Raw genomic sequence first — 18,243 nt, forward strand, 5'->3', positions numbered from 1 at the left:
ATTTGAAAACATTAAATATAAATATATAAAATAAATAGTTAAAAAAATAAGCCTACTAAATTCCTATGATTTATTCAGTTCAATCAGATAGTGAAAAAGACACAAAGGGGGTGAAAGTTTTTACATTTTATGTCATGTCCTTTTATATACATGAATAAATCCACCAATATTTAAAATGCAAAGCTTACTTTTCTGTCCTAAAGGAGCAATTTAGAGGTTCAGAGCTTTTGGGTGTTTGCTTTTCTTTGTGCATTTGCCCTGGCTTCAATGATCACCTCCATTCTAATCGCTGCTGAATGAATCTGTAACTTTGTGTTTATCTTCAAGTCTGGCTCTAGTTCTGTGTTTCCACATAACCTGCCTACGGTTTCTGCTGCCTTTCTTGTTACTTAAAGTTGACATGCCCCCAAGCAAGGCTCACTGTGTTGGTGCCGCCATTCTTCCTATCATATTAGCTCAAAACCTTATGAAGTCAGTGTGATTTTCAAAGAGTGAAAATTCGGATGTGTAAAATGTACCATTTCTTATTTTCCTATAACGAAAATGTAATTATATTTTCACCCCATGCATTGTTCCTTCTCATGGTAACAAAGCAACCCAATCACTCCTAGGAAAACTCACTTTAATGACTTCTTGTTAAACTCAATCAAATTCAGTGATCTCCCAGTCATGCATATTTAATATTTATGTTATATTCTTATATATATACTTATATATGTTTTTTCATATTTTATATCCTAATCTTTTTAACTTTCCTGCAGAGAATGCATTGTTGGTGCGCGAGGTCTCTGTCTCAGTCTTGATCTGCCCCAAGCTATCATTGGCTGAGATGTAGAATCCTCTTGACATCATCTTTGTTTATCAACATTGGTTTTACTTTAGCTGAGATGTCTTTGGGGGTACCACTAAAGTGTGAGAACTGAAGGTCCATTGTCACTGTCTGCTGCCGTAATTTTTTATCACCATACCTAACACCCCTTTGGGCTACCAGTTATCAAAAAACTAAAGTTTCGTGAGGACCCCTTTCCAGGCCTATTGAGATATAGGACCATTATCAAGATCTGTGTGCCTGAGGGGCGCCTGGGTGGCTCAGTCGGTTGGGCGTCCGACTTCGGCTCAGGTCATGATCTCTCGGTTCGTGGGTTCGAGCCCCGCGTAGGGCTCTGTGCTGACAGCTCAGAGCCTGGAGCCTGTTTCAGATTCTGTGTCCCTCTCCTCCTTCCCTGCTCATTCTCTGTCTCTCTCACTCTCTCAAGGATAAATAAACACTAAAAATTTAAAAAAAAAAAAAGATCTGTGTGCCTGAGAAATCACAAGTTTTGATGTCATTGTGTGGGATAATAAAGGGGATACATTCCACTCTATCCTTGGGTCCCTAAGAATAAAGGAGGGTTGTACATCTTTCTGACCCTTTTTGACCCACAGTACTTAGGAATGTGGAAGAGGTAGAGAAATGAGGGTGGGCAGTGTCCCAAGTCCTTATTCAGAGTCTCTAAATTCTCCTCTTCTTACTTAATTTTCTTAGTTTCTTTTTCCTTTCCAGGGAGAGTTTGCATAGAGGGAGGAAAAAAAAAAAGACTTTCTTAATGATTTTCCTTGAGAATCTTTGATATTATATGTGCAATCATCTTTATTATTATTATATTATTAGTTATTTAAAGCAAAGGATTTGGTATCTTTTTTCTCTTTTACTTCTTTGACACCTTAAAAAGAGCATATCCACCTCATGTACCCCAGCCCATCTGAAAGTGGGTCATGGGGTTAATATACATGTGGAAAAAACACATCAGTTTATACTTCCCATTGCCTACTAAATTTAAACTTATCTTTAATACCTTCCTCTTTTTAGCTTCTATATCCAGGATCCAAGACCTATCTTTTCTTTAAAATACATTTCCTTATTTGTCCGTTCCTTTCAATTCTGACAGCTATTGCCCTAGTGAAGACCCTATCAAATCCCAGGATTACTGAAATGGCCTCTCAGCAGACCTCAGTGACTCCAGTCTCTTGCAATTTGAATCTGTCTTTCGTATTGTTGCTAGAATAGTTTTCTTTAAACACCACTTTTATCATTGCAATCCTCTATTAAAAAATCTACAGTGCCTACCCACTGGGTCAAGTTCAAAATATTTTACTTGACTTCTGGGCTGACTGTAACAGGGATTCACTTTATCTATAAAATCTTGTCTTTCCTAGTCACAGCAAGAACTTTTTAAGTTGGTTTCCTTATTTTCCTTTATTAGTCATCCAAATTTTTACCTTTTAACTTAGGCTACATTACTTCCCAGTCATGTCAGCTCCCTCTTATTTCTTGTTTCCCCAATTTTAACTATGTTTTAAGAACCAGTCCAAGCCCCACCATTTTCCTTATGTCTCTTCCCCAACTGGGAACAGTTATAGTCTCTCTCTTGCCGTGGTCCCCAAACTTTCCTGAAGATTAGAATCACCTGGAGGTGGGGTGCCTTTAAAAAAATTCCCATGCCCAGGTTACACCCCCCCCAGGGGGTGTGTTTTAGATCCCCAGGTAATTCCAATGTGCAGTGAAGTTTGGGGAACCACTGCTTTTTGTTTACTATAATGTATGTCAGCTGGAACTTAACTTTGTACGTGGCTATATTTGGTCTAATACTGGCCTCCATCTGTTGTTGTTATTATTATCTGTTACTCATGTAGAATGTAATATGCCGATGAAAAGCAAACACGTTTTATACCAATTAGAGATTTTGTTGGTGTTCCACCCAGATCTTCTTGTATATCTTTCACTTACCTTTTCACCCGTCCTGCAGCCTTGGCATGGTTTTAGTTCCAATGGCCAGCACCTGTAAACCTTCTTTGCCAGGCCAACCTCCGGCTCCTTATCTCATGAGTAATGTGCCTGGGAATATGAAAGCCCAGCTCCTTTGCTTTGTTTGGGTAAGTGTCAGAGTTCCCTGCAGGATTAAGGTGAGGGTACCCTCCATGGGACTTAGTCTGAAACACATCCTTGCCTGGCTTCTCGCTGTTCTGCTTTCCCTTCTCCCTTACTGATTTCTCTGGGGAGCATCTTCTTAATAAATCACTTACTTATGAATCTTCATCTCAGAGTCTGCCTTTTGGGAACCCAACCTAAGATACTTATCTTTTGCTCAAAGCAGAGCGCTGAGTACATATAAAATTCAATGAAGATTTATTAGAACAGGGATTCTTGATATATGAAATAGAAACACAATTTAATAAAACCTGAGTTGAAGGTACTGAAATATAATATATTCAGGGGTTCTCTATAGAGTTATATATACTTTCTTAAATGTAATTTTAAAAATCTTGGACATATTGAAATCTCACTTGAGATAGGAAATATGGGCTAGGAAAAATTTTATTAACAATATTTATAAAGATACCCGAGGAAGAGTTTGGGACCAAGCCATGTAGTATCAAAGCAACTGTGTGCTATTGTTTTATCCCAGAACACGAGACCCTGCATTTAACTGCACATGACAAATGTTGAGAGGAACTTTGTCCTCTCGACTTGGGCCTGAGAATTTGCATTTCTAAAAAGATCCCAAGTTGGCTTTGTGACATTGAAGTCAGAGGAGAAGGGTCAGGTCAGACCCCTGTGCATCACCAGTGTCACTAGCTTAGGCTGGGTCGAGTTTTATGAATATTTCAAATCATGGAGATGATCAGACATTGATGGCATCTGCTTAAGATACTCAGAGGCTAGAAAGCAGTAGTCAAACAATCACATCTGGACCAGTAATTGGAAAAAATAAAATTGCATTTTGTTAATTAATGTTCAACTGAATGTTCAGTGAGTAGTTACTTACCCTTAAACTATCAGCTCACCTAGAACAGAGTTGTAGGCCAGTGAAGCAGACTTTTAACATCTTGAATTTTTAAATTTTAATTTTTTTTCCTTTCTTTCTCTTCTCAGGGCTAGCAGTAGTGATTTAGCATCTTTTTTCCTTCCTACTCTGTCTCTTCATAGGGTCCATAGTAGAGAATAAAGAATTCAGCTTATTCAACTGTTTAATAAGGTATGTGGTTACATACATCATTACATGAATTATATATACATATACATATATAATCATTATATGAATTTTACAAGTTATATAGAACTTGAGCTTTTTCCTTATTTTCATAATTATTAGTTATTATGAGGAGGTTTTAGGAATTAGCATATAAAGAAAAATATAAGCCTAGTGTTTTGATATGATTTCCCCCTTTTTGCTACCTCTTCTTACCAGTGTATTCTGGAAAAGCTATTTGTACATATTTCTCTGTGTATGCAAATTTCTCAGCTAATAGCTTTGCTCTGTTTTCATAGGACACATTATGCATGATTGCAAAAATGTCTTTCACATAGCTACAATTTACTGTTTTTGTTTACTTGCCCTTCTGGATTGTATCGCAATTAGCACCTGATGAGGCCCTCTTCCTTTCAAAAAGTAAACTGGTACCATTTTACGCTGTTTGATGTAAAACAAGTTCCACTAGATGGCGCAATTGGAACACAGACCAATATATCTTTGGTTGCTATGTCTCTGTAAAACCCTCGGTTTGAAATCTATCCTAGCTTGTCATTTTGGCTTGCGAATCATGTCTGCTCCCTGCTAAACTAAATGGATTGGGATGATTTGATATTTCGGTAAGAGACCATGCATTCCCAGAGGCTCTTAGAGGACACTAGCCGAAACAATAAAGATGGCTTTTTTTTTTTTTTTTTTTTGTCCAGTCTTAATCTACACCACTCCTTTGCTGGTATTTTTGGTTCCCTTATGCTACTCGCCTGATATCTCCCTTCCTTCCTCCCAAAGGGACATCATCTTTTCACCTTGGCCACTACCTCAGTCAGTCTATGAATATTTCACCCATTCTTGTCTCAGCTGACTGAGGGGTGTTATGGGCTTTATTAGATTATGAACTGTTAACAATTAACTAATTTTTTTTTTTTTTACAGTTGTCCAGTGGTTCTCAAAAGTGCAGTCACTGGGCTAGCAGCATCACCTGGGAATTTGTTAGGAATGCAAATCCTCAGGCCCAAAGCCAGATCGCCTTAATTGGAAACTTAGGGGTGGGGGGGCCCGCAATCTGGATTTTCACAAGCCCTCCAGGTGATTCTACTGCACATTGAACTTGGGAGCTGGCGTATTAGATCCTTCCTGGTAACACAACTCTTACCCCATTTGGGCTAACTTGTCTCCTGAAAGTCATTAACACCGAACTTTGAAGGCAGACAGGTGGAGGAAGAATGTTTGAGGTGAGAGTGGTTCCACTTGATCTTCTGGGATACTGGTTCCTCTCTCCCTTCAGGGTCTGCCCGTCATCACAGCTGTCCCTTCTGTCCCCCGTCGCCATCACCACGGAGGGGAATATTTAAGCTTGAGTCTCGTATGTAAATGAAGTGGAGGGTATGTTGTCATTCATACTTCTTTTTGGAGAAAGAAGTGTGAGATGGCCAGGAAGGCCACCAGATGGCAGCCTTGTTCCTGCACTATCTGCATTTTTGAAAGGCAGTTTCTGTGTCTTTACTGTAGTCAAAGAAAGGCAACCCAATGGCAGGGGTCGTTTACTGGCTAGGCTGTTTGTGACTTCCTCTACTGCAGTGTGAGTCAGGAGAGAGGGAGATTAGTGGGTCAGAGAGCCGTCATGTGAGACTGCTTCCACAATTGTTCCCATTTCACTGAATAAACGTGGAGATCCTAGGGGGATTCAAGGAACCCCTGAGTCTGGGGCTCAGTCAAGCACAGTCAGCTCAAACAGGTGCCCCAGTAGCTCTGTTTTCAGTCCTTTAATGAATGCTGAGAGTCTGCAGTTACAAATCACCTGAGGAGCTTTCAGATCTGATGCCCAGGCTGCACCCTCAGCCAGTACTATGAAAACCTCAGGGATAGCTCCAGGGTATCAGTGCAGTTTTAAACCTTGCCTTGTGATTCTACGTGTGTAACTAGGACTGTGTATAAAATAAGTTGAGATGAAATTTGTGGCAAAGGTGGTTCAATGGAGAAACCTGGGTGATTACCTCGTACTCCCGTGTAAATTTCAACAAGTGGAGTTTGTTTGTCTTGGCCAGTTTTGATATTCAAAAAAGTGAGTCTCTTGTACAGAAAAGGCATCACTCCCCTTCTCCAACCTCTCCTTCTCTTTTTCCTCTTCCTTCTCTCTCTTCCTCCCTCCTTTCCTCTGTCCCTCCCCCCCCTTTTTCTTTCTTTCCTCCTCCCTTCCTCCCTCCCTCCCTCCTTTCTTTCTTTCTTTCTTTCTTTCTTTCTTTCTTTCTTTTTCTTTCTTTCTTTCTCTATGTGTTTCTTGATATAGAGACTGAAAATCCAAAATTGTGGCCACAAATTGGGGCTACTTAAAAGTAAAATATTGACCAAAAACATATAATTAATGCTGTGAGTTAAAAATACTATAAACTACAAAAACTTCTTTCTTTTCTGACATTTGCCACACATTTGTAGGTGTCCCCAGGCTACATTTTCTATTTTAAAGGATATGATAGTAAAACAAAAAAATCCATCAGGCTTGATAAAAGACTGCTATTTTCATTTCATTACCTTGTCCTGAATAGACAGAGTGAAAACATTCTGTAATAAATGGTTGCAAAATTTTGTAGAACTACTTGATGGAGCTGGAAATTATTCTGTAATACCAAACTCCTTTTGTACTGAATCATGTGAGTTTCATGAAACCATATATGTGAATACTTTCTTCTCTATTTAATCTGGAAAATTCTACATATTTCCATGCAAAATTATTAATAAGAGGTTATGAAATCTGGAAGGATATGTAGTTGTGGCATGTGAAATATGAGATACAGTTCAACTTAATATAAATGAGGCTTAGCTTCGTTCTTTATTACCTAAAAGCCATCTCCAGAAATCCCAGTGTTAGCGATACATTATTAATCTCCTAGACTATTCTCTTTTGAAATGTACATGTTACTAGCAGAAATAATTTGTTAGGTCCTTACTTGGCAAAAGTTTATCACGTCATTCTCTGCGAGTGGAAATTAGGTGAAAAAACTGAGAGACTCAGGAAAAGGGAGCCAATGAATACAGAACAGCCTGGAACAAAAGAAAAGTTAAGTTAAAGAATGGGGACTAGAGGGAGTTTTATTTTCCATTTTGACTTAAGGATAGGTTAGGGTCAAAACTTTGGAAATTTGGAAGTAGCTCATTTGTAGAATTGATGCTCTGACTTTTTTCAAGTGACTTTTTCCAAATGACACTTCATTGGTTTGTGGGTACTTTAAGAGAACAAAAAGGCCACAGTCTTTATAGTAAGGTGTCTTGCATTCCAGACAGGTTTTCTGGATCCTAGAGACCTCTCACATTACTATAGACATGTCCAAGGCAGTTTGACCTATTCATAATTTAAGCTATCTCCTACTTTTGAAACAACATTAGTTAGGAAGCAGTGAACTTTTCAAGTCATGGTTTAGATTCTGTTGATGTTTAAAATTAACACACATGGACTCCCTGACTCATATTTAAGCCCTTCTGTCTGTGAGGGATCAGCTAAAGCTTGAGAGACCTACTTGGTATTGAACCTGATTTGTCATTTAATTGGTAAACCTCTATTCCTATGGCATTATAAAAATTTCAGGCAACAATACCTGTCTGTCTAAAGACATACACATATTCAATTAGTGGGATCATTTGTTTCAATAGCTGCTTTTATTTTTTGTTGTTGATATAATAGTTAACACTTACATTCATCTCCGCCTATTAAAGGGACTCCATCAGGGAGCAGGGAGGTAACATGTTCCTTGACAGCAGGCTTAGTCACCCTGCTGTGTGAACGAGATGAATAATGTTTTTTAATCTTACATCTATTGACTTACTCCTTTTAAAACATATACACCATTACTGAAAGACACCACGGCAGACTGTATTTTGTTAACAGTTTATCTTTTTCATATCTTCATTATTAAATCAAATGGTACATTTACTTACATGGTTCTACATAAAATGAAGTTGCTGCATGACATTTCTTATTGTTTATAATTCCCATTTTGAAAGATCTAGTCACGCATTCTTGAAATTCTGTAAATGCTTTCAGTCTTCATACTAGTGGTTTTCATTTTTCTTTCTTGGCTCTTTGGCTGCCAAATCCTCTCCCATTTTAAGCATTATCTTGCTTATGTTATGCGATTTACCTGCTATTTGTCAAAACAATTTTTAGAATGACATTTTCTAGTTTCCCATTAGAGCACAGCATGAAGAAAAATCGGATATAAAGGATCATATTGGTGAATATTTTCATTAGACAAAGGCGTTTTGTGAAAATTCAGAATTCTAATAAAAACAATTTGGGAAAATCAATTACTTCATGAATTTAAGAAGAGCCAATATTATCCTAAGACAATGCTTTTTTCGAAACATGATATTTCCTTCAAAAAGACTGTAGCCAAAATGTAATTTCTTTTATATCCAGACCAATTTCTTGTAGATCTTGTTCTTATGGATCATGATTAATTGTATGGCTCATGCAAGTCAGAATTATTCCATTCTAGAATTATTCTACAGTTATTCTTGAATCTGGTGTCGTGTTTGATAATCTGTAGTGTCATAAGAACATTCTTACTAAGTAGTAGCTTACTCAAGTAATTAATTTCCTCTCACTGTTGTTCTGGTAGAAAAAGAGAATATTTGGCCACCTTGGTTATAACTCTCCTAAATACTAATAAGTGACTCATTGATTTAGATAGACATTTCCCCCACCTTAAAAATCTCTGAAATTGGGATATTCCTTGTAGTCAGAGATATTGTGCTATTATAATTGGCAGTGTTTTATTCTTTCTTAGTGACATAAAATAATTATGTATCACACAATCAATGGCATCATAGACTTAAATGACATATAACTGAATTAAATTTGGAATTAACAGTGATTTAACAGTTTCATATTTCCAGGGGGATTTAAAAACAGTTTTTGCTGTTATGATTAATTGTGCAGTCAAGATTCTTATACCATTTTTATACGCCAGAAGACCAAAATATCCTCAGTGTGAGGAAGTGGAGAGCAATATGTATTGGAAATTCATCATAGTTTAGAACCAATCTAGGCATAGTGCTGAGGATATTGACCACTTCCAGGTCTCACCTAATTTGTTTTGAACAAGGTTTTCAAGTTAATTGATTTATTTTTCTATAAGCATAAGGTTATAATTTGGTGTTCTGTCCTGGAGACCCTTTTATAAAAAATCATAAAACATTAAAATTGATTATGAAAATAAATGAGGAACTCTTTCGTATATAGGTAGGCTTTTACAGTTATGTACTGGGTATTGAAAACTGGTAAGTGTTTTGGGGCTAGTTAACAGGGCTAAAATGGTGACAGGAACATGATATTCCTATAGTGTATGTATGTGTGTGTGTGTGTATGTGTATATTTGTATATAAGTACATGCATATATATTTATAAATACATATTTATATTAACATCTATATTATATATTTATTTACATATTTATGCCATTAGAAGTGCCAGGAGGGTTCTGCAGATGTAGACTGCCTGCAGCTTTGACAGATGAAATCTAGACAGAAGTTTTCCTTTGCTGGCAAATTTCTGTGTAGCATGCATAGACATTCATCATTCTTCTGAAAACCTTAAAATTGCTTTCAAGGTAAGGATCATCTCTTCTTAAAAGTTTTTTTTTTTTTTTTTTTTCTTGCAGGTAGAGTGTTTATTAGGTGGTTGTGAAAATCTTTTATGGTAAATTCTGGAGAAGGAATATTTCTAACATGACTTCTCCTATGGTCCATCCCTTCCTCTTCCATCCCAGTGAGAAATTAAACTATATATTTTTTCTTTTTTTAATGTTTATTTATTTATTTTTGGAAGGGGGAGGTGGGAGAGAGAGAGAGAGAGAGAGCGCACACAGGCAGGGAGGGGCAGAGAGAGGGAGACACAGAATCAGAAGCAGGCTCCAAGCTCTGGGCTGTCAGCGCAGAGCCTGATGAAGGCTTGAATCCCAGGAACTGTGAAATCATGACCTGAGCCAAAGTTGGATGCTTAGCCGACTGAGCCACCCAGGTACGGAAGAATCCCCGTCTTTATAGAATTTACCTTCTAGTAAAGCGAGGCCAGTCCTAAATTTCATAAGTTTGTATATACTATGTTAGAGCATTGTAAGTGCTATGCAGAAAATTAAACAGAATAAGAGGATGGGAGATATGTGGTGAGAAAGGTTCTAGCTGTAAATATGGTGAGCAGGATAGAGCACATTGAGAGAGTCACCTTTAGGCAAAGAAATGAACACAGGAAGGACAAGAGTAACAGCGATATAGTACAAAAGCTGAGGCAGGAGAGCACTGCCAGTGCTCCGAGACAAGAGGGAGGAGTGAGGGAAGTGAGGGAGACCAGATTTTACCTGGACATTGGCTTTTACCTGAGGGAAATGGAGGGGTCACTGCAGAGCTTTAGCTGAAGAATGGCATGATCCACTGTCATTTGAAAAGTATCACTCTGGCTGATCATATGAGATTTTACTGTCACCTTAGCAGTCTTATTTATGATGATAAAAGTTGCATAAATGGGGCACCTGGGTGGCTGAGTCAGTTGAGGGTATGGCTCCATTTTAGCTCAAGTCATGATTTCACAGTTCATGGGATCAAGCCCTGCATTGAGCTCTGTACTGGCAGTGTGGAGCCTGCTTGGGTTTCTGTCTCTCTTCTCTCTCTACCTCTTCTCCACTTGCATACTCTTTCTCTCTCTCAAAATAAATAAATAAATAAATAAATAAATAAATAAATTTTAAAAAGTTGCACAAGCGGAAAGGTCATAAGTGAGGCCAGCGTTATTGAGTGAAACGCACACAAAGCATTGCATGGTGAAATGTTCTAGTCTCTGGGACACACAATATTCCTACCCACCACCAGCCATCCTGCTTCAGGAACTAAATTAAGGCCTTTAGGAAGAGTGGTGTAGGTTCCATTTTTATTGCAGCTCACACATTGTGCCTGTGGTATGCTCAGGGACATGCATGGTATGCCTCTTTGCAGACTGACCCTAGATATAGGAAGCCAAGGTCCCATATGCCCAATGGCATAATATGTCAAGGCCAAGTCCCCATAATCTAGATATGGCTGGTAAATAAATGACTCAATGAAATGATTCAGCCCCTATGTTGGATGCTATTCTCAGTGCTGGGAATATAAGAATAAGTAATGAATGGCTTCTTCCTCATTGAGCTTATGACCTGGGGAAGATGTAAGTTTTGTGTGTTGGGACTTTTGCTGTTTTTACTAGATGGGAAGAAAATATATAATTAATTCTGTTCCATTCAGTTTTCTTCTGTCAGACTATTTTCTTTTGGTTGTTTCTTTTTTTTAATTTTTAAAAATCTTTTAAAAACCTTTTTTTAGTAAAGTACTTCATTTAAGACAGTATACAAATAGAATTTTCCTACAGAATCTCAGGAAATATCTTCTGCTGTCTTCTCATAAATATGCTTAGTCTATCTAAATGGTTAAGTGTTTAGATATGTAAGTAGTAAGGTTGAATTACTTAACATTTATGTGGCTCCTTCTGTCCAGTGGTGAGACAGTGCAGACTAAACCTGATATTCCCCCCTATGCTTCATTGAAGGCAAATCTATGTTTTGTCTTCAAATAATTTTAAAAAAAGTTTGTTTATTTATTTTGAAAGAGAGAGGGAACAGGAGAGGGGCAGAGAGAGATGGAGAGAGAATTCCAAGTAGGCTCTGTGTTGTCTGTGCAGAGCCTGACACAGGACTTGATCCCAGGAAACCTGAGCTGAAACCAGGAGTCAAAACTTAACTGACTGGGACACCTAGGCACCCCTTTCACATAACTTATTTGGATTTTATAGAGAACAGTTGAGAAGTCACTTTGTTTCCTAAATATAAATATGTGAAAAATTAAATTATGTGGTAAAATGTGGGGAAACTGTTTTCAAGTAATTGATCTTTCTATGAGTTGATTTCTTAGCTATGTTACTCTGTTTGGTTCTGCCTAGGGTAACACAATATTTTTGCCACCTGGTAACCATTTAGTGGCTTGCTGTCTGTCATATCGGAATCATTAATCTAAGATCCACAGAACACACTGACCTCATCAAGAACTATCAGCCACATTAATCACATAGTGAGCAGTAATTAATACCCTTGCTACACATCTCAGCAGATGCCAAGTGGTAACTGTGCCCAGAAACAGAGACATTTGGTGGGTGGTCTGAAGGGGGATGGATTGAGACACACTTGTAGGAAACTTGCTGCCCAAATGAATGAGAAAATCACATTCCTTATTTGTCAGCTTCAAGCATGCCCACTGGTTGTACAGATTTCCTCGAGGGCCCTGTACAAAGCTCAGTATCTTTACCCTGTGCAATTGTAGTATCTTTGACAAATTTCCCTTAATGCACTTCTCATAGAGGTTTTTTGGTAGGTATGCCCCTCTTTCCTATTAATGTGTGAGCAGCGAAAAGCTTGAATATATGTTGTATTTATATTTCTAATTCTGGACCAGCACAGTTCCTGGTACTTATTACTGTACCATTAGGTACCTACTAAATGAATGATTGAGTGTGTATGTGAATATGCAGTATATGCAAACAACCTCTGATAAGAGCTGGTACTTCTCAGGTATGGACTGACTGGTGTCATATTCATATGGTCGACACAGAGAAGATGCTCAATAAATGCTCATTGAATCTATGCACTTCTTGACAGAGACTTCAGTAGAAACCTCTCCCCTGGTAATAGTGTTGAGACCATGCATATTGGTAAATGGGGTCAGCTACTAAGTGAATTTTTAAAAGACCTCTTTATTCACAGTAAAAGTATCTTGTAGAAGGTTAGAGAATATAAATAACAGCAATAGCAACACCAAGCCTGGAGGGATGTTTACTGTAAGTGAAAATATTTATGTAATTTTACTTAAAGAGAAGAACCAAAATCCCAGATGTGTTTTTAGAATTCTCTGGGGACTTCTGGGGAAAAACAGAAGGAAATACAAAGGATCCAAAATTTAACTTCTCTTTCTAAAACAATTAAAAACCACACACACACACACACAGAAACAGATACAGGTGCTCACGTGTGTGCGTGCAAACACACACACACACACAGACACACACAACTGCCTCTAGAAAATTCATTATGTTACAGTCTCATTTTTACTGTAGCTAACAAGGACATCAAAATAAAATAAAACATACCTTCCTACTTCCAGCTAACAGTGATAAATAAATATAATTTTTTATGTGGAAGGATTTATGTGGCTTATATTACATAGACAGTTTTTGCCAGTGGATCTAGGCCAATTATGCATTAAATAATTATTAATATATGAATTTTTAAAAGAACCTAATAGAGTTTCCTTTTTGTCTTCAGAGTGTACCATATATAAGGAAACTTTGAAATTCCCTTGTGATTTTTACTGAGCTTTATTTTTAATAGAAAAAGTAATTGGCACATATCGGCGTATCTGGGGCCAGGTGAGTAGGGATCAATGAAGAAAATATCTCTCATTTACCCTGCTGATTTAAAGTACTCTGAAGATTCTAAACAAAAATGATGGGTAACCATGGTGAAAAGCTGAATGAGGTGGACTTAGGCATTCAGGACTTGTCTTTCTAATTTAGTGGCTCATGCTTTTCTGACCTGCTGCTTTACTCACTTGATATTCTTATCAATTATTCATTTGTTTGGTTTCAGTGTGGTCCTCAATCTGATCATCCCATTGTGTAGTTGGCTGGTCTGGTGTCTCTGCAGAGCTCGTGGCCTCCATTTCCTTTTCTGGTGCAAGCAGACCTGCTGCTTCTAACACTACCCTTCCTGTACTTCTCACTTCATTGGTTTCAATTTTGGGTGGAAGAATACATCTGAAATAATTAAATTTAATCATTCCATTTCAGAATTAAAATAAATATGTTCAAGATGGGTTGTTATAGTAAATCATTTCATCAGTTTAAAAATAGTTCTTCAAGGGGCGCCTGGGTGGCTCAGTCGGTAAAGCATCTGACTTAGGCTCAGTTCATGATCTCACAGTTCGTGGGTTCGAGCCTCAAGTTGGGCTCTGTGCTGACAGCTCAGAGCCTGGAGCCTGCTTCACATTCTGTGTCTCCCTCTCTCTCTCTCTCGGCCCCTCCCCCTCTCACATTCTGTCTCTATCAAAAATAATACGCATTAAAAAATGTTTTTAAATAATTCTTCATTGCTATCCATTTTACCATTTTCACCTTTCTAATTGCTGAATTGTTTGTAGGCACCATGGTTGCCAACTCTGGCTTACTGTAACACAAAGCACCCAGGATATGGACTGGTTTTACTTCTTCACCATCTTTAAAGAGGTTTTTGAAAAGGTGAAAATAACAACACTTTAATTCATATAATCAAAATATGGAAAGCAGTTATTTCTGTGACTGTGCCAGGTGCCTAAACATTTTCATGTGAGAAGGCCTGTATCATCTGTAATTGCCTTAAGAAAACATGCTAAAGACACTTAGCATGCCCTTTTACTAAACAGAAGTAACTTAATAGTTCCCACGTTGAGAGGATGCTTTATCACAGCACACATATCTAAGACATTTACCTTGGATTCATCATAAAGAAAATTAAAAATAGTCAGACCCCCAGTTTATTTTCTAAGTATTCTGATAGATGTAGTCTGGGCAAATAGTTTCTTCAGTCATGTTTCAGCCCCCTGCCATTTATTTTTCTGGATTGAACCCTATCAATTTGAAATGTATTGGCACAATCGTATGAAATGAGGTTTGGAGGATATGTGAGGAATGAAACTTGAAATTCAGTAGGGAAAATTGAGAGGATTATATTGAGTAAAGCCTAGTAAATGGTAGCATTTGAACTGAGCTAATAGACAATGGAATAAGATAGCTATAAGTTTGACAAATTACCATATAAAAGGTGGTAAAAAAAAAAAAAAAGCTGGGTTATCAGAGTTGGACACTATAATGTGTGGGTTCGCTGAGGAAAAGTGAGTACATTTGTGTATGGTTTTCCTACTATCTCTTTCTCTTTATAATGTTTTATTTTTGAGAGAGAGACAGAATGGAAGCAGGAGAGAGGCAGAGAGAGGGGGAGACACAGAATCTGAAGCAGGCCCCACACTCCAAGTGGTCAGCACAGAGCCTGACACGAGGCGCGAACCCACGGACCACGAGATCATAATCTGTGCTGAAGTCAGAAGCTTAACTGACTGAACCACCCAGGCGCCCCAGTTTTCCTACTATTTCTATATGTGTGAGGGCCATATGGTGTTTTCATAGCCGATCCTGTACGTAATAGATACATGATTAAAGAAAACTCTGCTGGCACTAATGCAAAAATGAAAAAAAAAAAAAAAGTCCATCAGATGAAAAGATAAGCGCTGCTAGCCACAGGGTTGAGAATTTGTATATGAGCAAAGCGGTATCTGAAATGAATTGTCTGTTTAAAACAGAAAGCAACATAACTTATTCAGATTCCTTTTAGTCAACATTGCTAAGGTCTTGATCTCAAACTTCAGGACACAGAGGAGTGAGATACAGTAACATGATGGCATGTTGTAGACTGATAAACATGGGCTGTGACAGTGAAGAAAATGCCGCATGGATACAGGACTTCCTGAATATGTATTCGTTCTTAGAATAAAACTTCTGAAGGCCAGGATTGTATTTTATAGGTCTTGTTTAATAATCAGAGTAAACCACATAAAGTGGACTGGTGAAAGAATTAAAGAAGAACAAATATTGAAGATTTTTCTGCAAGTACAGCAGCATTTTAAGTGTCAGCTGCAGCTTTTGCAAAATAAGCGTGAGCATTTCACTCTTGTCCCATCGTAGTTATAGAAGGGAGGAATTTTGAAAGGAAAACTGAGAAAGGTCACAGAGTGAGGGTGTGTGTGTGTGTGTGTGTGTGTTCACGCGCTCGCACGTCTTGAGGAGGGTGAAACCAGAGAAGGGGCATGGAGTAATAGGAGTACTCCCAGAGTTACTCTCCCTCACTGCTATCTTTATGTCTGGACTCTTAGGACAGGCTAAGTAATGTCTAACTTACCAAAAGAGAGAGAACAGAAGAAACTGAAGGTCAAGAACAACCCAAAAAGGAAAATACAGATTCGAAAGTATGATTGTCCTGCAAACTATGCAGTTAGATTGGACAGTATAGCTACTGGTGGTCAGAAAATTCAGGAAAATGTTGCCAGTCATGGCATGGAGCCAAGCAGCGTCTTGAGACAAAAGGTATTTCTTGGAACATCAAAGCCACGTTCCATACCAGTATCTGCAGACAGCATCAGCAGAGGAATCTAGGCGACAGACATATCCTAGGGGGAGTAAGGAGTAGGTGAAACTGTCCTTTTGGCCCAGATAACTACTCTGTACCAAGTGCAAACTGTAATGTATAAATGACATGTTTGGTTTTCATGACTGATCACGAAGATTCTACCATATAGCAGTGCACAGCAACATGTGACCATGAGAATGAAGCGGGATGGAGATAGATGAACAGTAAGAGGAGTGTGGTAGTAACAGTTGAGTGTGGAGAGCTTGTACGTTAGAAACTGGATTTATATGAGTGCAGGGGAATTTTGCAGCTCATTATATTTAGAGTTTCTACTACTATCAGAAGACCACCTTGATAAAAATGGGGAAGATAAAAACAGAACTAGTACTGGCCCTAAGACTTTGAAGAGAGATTGTTGATGCAAAGAGACTCCCACCTGATAAGTAAGTGTTATCATTAATTATATAGCACACACATCAGTCATTTTAGAAAATTACCACCTTTGTTATCTTTTATAGCATTTTTCTTTCAAAGTTTAATTTTAATTTAAATGTTATGGTCCAAATCTGAAAACTCCCTTCAAAAACTCTATTAATTCGTAAGGGGAAAATATCTGAATCTGAAAGAAAACAAACTGATCACATGATCAGTTATCTATTTCATTCATTTATTCATCCACCCATCTGTCCATCTATTTATCCTGCCAGCCAATACTTATTGCAAATATATGGTGTACCTAACACTAGAATACAGGTATTAACAAAATATTCTGCTTGCTCTGAATTTACAATTCTATAGAGAAGAAAACCAACACTTATTGAATGCAGAGTGATCAGTGTGTCAAGAAGAGCCTGCATAAGGTGCTAGTGGACAAGATGAAGGTCTCCTGATACCCAAAATAAAACAAAATCATTTTTCCCATAGCTGACATTCTGGGCATAAAATTGCAAGTGTGCAATCGTGGTTACATATCGCCAAGGTTCTAGGTTCCTTCTGTCTTGTTGCTTTGCCATTGCCAGTGTGTCACTTTATCCGTCCACATGGTCCACTGTGGTTCGCACCAACATCCTCACTTTCATTTACTATCTGTAAGCAATCCAGCCAGCAGGAAAGGGGAAGTGAGAAGTTGAAGGTGCTGAAGTTTCTCTTCAGAGCACAGCTCACAAGATGCATTTATCCTTTGGGCTCGTATAAGGTATGTGAGAAATGGAAATATATTCTTTCCTGTGTGTGGCCATGCCTTAAGCTAAAATGGAGAGGGTTTTGTTTTGTTTTGTTTTGTTTTTTGGTTTTTGAGGGTTTTTTTTGTTGTTATGACACTACAAGAGAATAATGGAATAAGGAGATGGGAACTAGCAGTCTCTGCCTGAGAGTCCATTTCTGTGTGTGAGTTAACAGAAGACTCTTCCAGTGGGAGTTTTAGTTTGCTAAGCCAACAGCATGGAGAATGGTGTTCTGAGAAGTCAGTATGTACCTAGACTTAAGCAATTTATCTTCCAGTGTGCCATTTATTTGCATACTTGCTACTCTTCAGAGGTCTGAATAAGGACCAACCTTGGTTGGGATAAAATGGTCTCAAAGACTTTTATTTGGGGGCAGGGGGGGTGGTAATGTTATTACTTTTATGCTAAAGGAGCAAAATTATTGAAAAACATATGCTTATTGTTTTTAATCCCCTCCACCTTTTAAGGGGAATTCTTTGTTATCATTGCTATGTTCCTGATGTTCTGATCTACTGAGTAGGCTACTGGATAGAAATGCAACATAGAAAGAATTCTGCTAACATAAGAAAGTGTTTCTCCTGGAGTTCAATAATGGAACAGAAAGCTGGGAGTGCCTTTGGATACATGGGGATAGAAAAATTAGAGGATTGATTGCTTCAATTCATGGGACTTCAGAGAAAAAAAATCTATCCAAAGAAGATTATAGATAAAAATTTATTTGTATTATGTGTTGTATTCCTGGTTCCTGTTTTTTTTTTTTTTTTTTTTTTTTTTTTTTTTTTTTTT

The 18,243-nt window shown here is 37.9% G+C and overlaps 1 long non-coding RNA gene across 2 annotated transcripts in view; it reads left to right on the forward strand.

Annotated features, from left to right (window-relative positions):
* The window catches only part of LOC144241751 (uncharacterized), a 131,500-nt gene extending 117,674 nt beyond the window's left edge, over positions 1 to 13,826 (forward strand). The window contains exons 1-3 of one of the 2 annotated variants that reach the window (XR_013338182.1): positions 3,920 to 4,016; positions 9,469 to 9,613; positions 13,667 to 13,826. This is a non-coding gene — a long non-coding RNA (uncharacterized LOC144241751). Of the gene's footprint in view, positions 1 to 3,919; positions 4,017 to 9,468; positions 9,614 to 13,666 lie in introns of those variants that run through there. The other variant, XR_013338181.1, reaches the window with a different exon arrangement.
* Positions 13,827 to 18,243: the final 4,417 nt, after the last annotated feature.

This window comes from Crocuta crocuta, unplaced genomic scaffold, assembly GCF_008692635.1.
Source record: "Crocuta crocuta isolate KB4526 unplaced genomic scaffold, BGI_CrCroc_1.0 scaffold17, whole genome shotgun sequence".
In the NCBI taxonomy this organism is placed as follows: Eukaryota; Metazoa; Chordata; class Mammalia; order Carnivora; family Hyaenidae; genus Crocuta; species Crocuta crocuta.